We start from the raw sequence: 1,537 nt of genomic DNA on the forward strand, positions 1-1,537 counted from the left end.
TTTAAATGATATTTAGGTAACATGACATCAATTAAGTCAGGGAAGTGATAGAAATAGTGTTGGCAGAACCAGAAACTGGCAGCATAATACATAGGTTCTTTTTTTAGGAGAGAAATCTGATAGTTTGTGACAAAGTATGGTGTGCAGTTTTGACCTACTACTTCACTCCAGTGAATAAATGTTCCTCTGAGGGTCCAGGCCCACCCCACTGCCCCTAGGGACCACCCAATCCCAAGCAAGCATCCTGCCCATCCTTGAAATGAATAGGAGTCAGCCTAGCAAATTCAAGGTGCTCCCTTCAGCTAAACAGCACCTGTGGAGTAAACTGAAGCACCAGCCCAGTGACATCATCCACATTTTTTTGATCTACTTCTAGCTCTCCTAGCAAAGGTTGGGAAATTGGAAGTTAACATGGAGTAATAATACTGTTTAGCTATCATTAGGGCTTCCTCTCTTGTAAAGTTAAGTTATGATAATAATTTTTAGAATATTTTTCTGGGTGGAATTTATTCACTCTCTGAGGCAGCTTCTGCTTCTGCAGTATGAAGGAAGTTGTACTTGTTCCTTCAGAAACAGGATATCATTGACCACATCTGACATGACAACACGCAGAGGAAACTCGGTCCCTTTGCTAAGTGTATGAGACCAGCTGCTGCTACAAGAGTTAAAAAAAGAAATAGTAGGATAGAATAAAAAAGCCACTGAAATGTAGAGAGCACACACCTTGCAAAATAATTACTGTAGTGTTTTTAATTTTAAAATTAAGGACTAGAAACTTAATATCCTTTGAATTTTGTTGTTTTTATTAATCATCATGAAAAACATTTGTTCCCCATTCCAGCATAAGAGGCAAGCTATCTCACACATAAGTTTTATTATAAATGACAACTACTGATGGGAATCTTGTGATCCAAAAGCAGTAATGTCACCAGAATTTAGTAGGAAAATTACTTTTTTCTAAAGAGTATATTAAAAAAAAATACTGAGCCTTATTTTTCAAAAGGGAGTAAAGACAAGTGATATAAAGAAATTATCTTCAGAGTCTTATTTGACACACTACAAACAAGGATCCACAGTGAATCTAGGCAGAAGTTTTGAATTGAAGGACATTTTAAAAGGTTTCCATTTGCATGACAAGATGAGTTTTCAGCCCGCCGCCATCACCGTACATCTCTTTACCTGAATGTTGGTGTAGGAGTAGAAGGCGACGTTTTAAAGTGTAACTCAAGTTTGGAGAATAGACAGAAATTACATTATCCTTAGTCAAGCACAGGTTTCTTTTTTTTTTAAAGATTTTATTTATTTATTTGACAGAGAGATAGACAGAAGAGCACAAGCAGAGGGAGTGGCAGAGGGAGAGGGAGAAGCAGGCTCTGCACTGAGCAGGGAACCCGATACAGGACTCGATCCCAGGACCCTGAGATCATGACCTGAGCTGAAGGCAGACACTTAACCATCTGAGCCACCCACGCGCCCAGTCAAGCACAGGTTTCTTACTAACAAGAGGAGAAAAAGGAAGGAAGGAAGAAAGAAAGAA

Source organism: Mirounga angustirostris, unplaced genomic scaffold (assembly GCF_029215605.1).
Source record: "Mirounga angustirostris isolate CCGP_5_RB_7025 unplaced genomic scaffold, mMirAng1.0.hap1 SCAF_4, whole genome shotgun sequence".
Taxonomy (NCBI): domain Eukaryota; kingdom Metazoa; phylum Chordata; class Mammalia; order Carnivora; family Phocidae; genus Mirounga; species Mirounga angustirostris.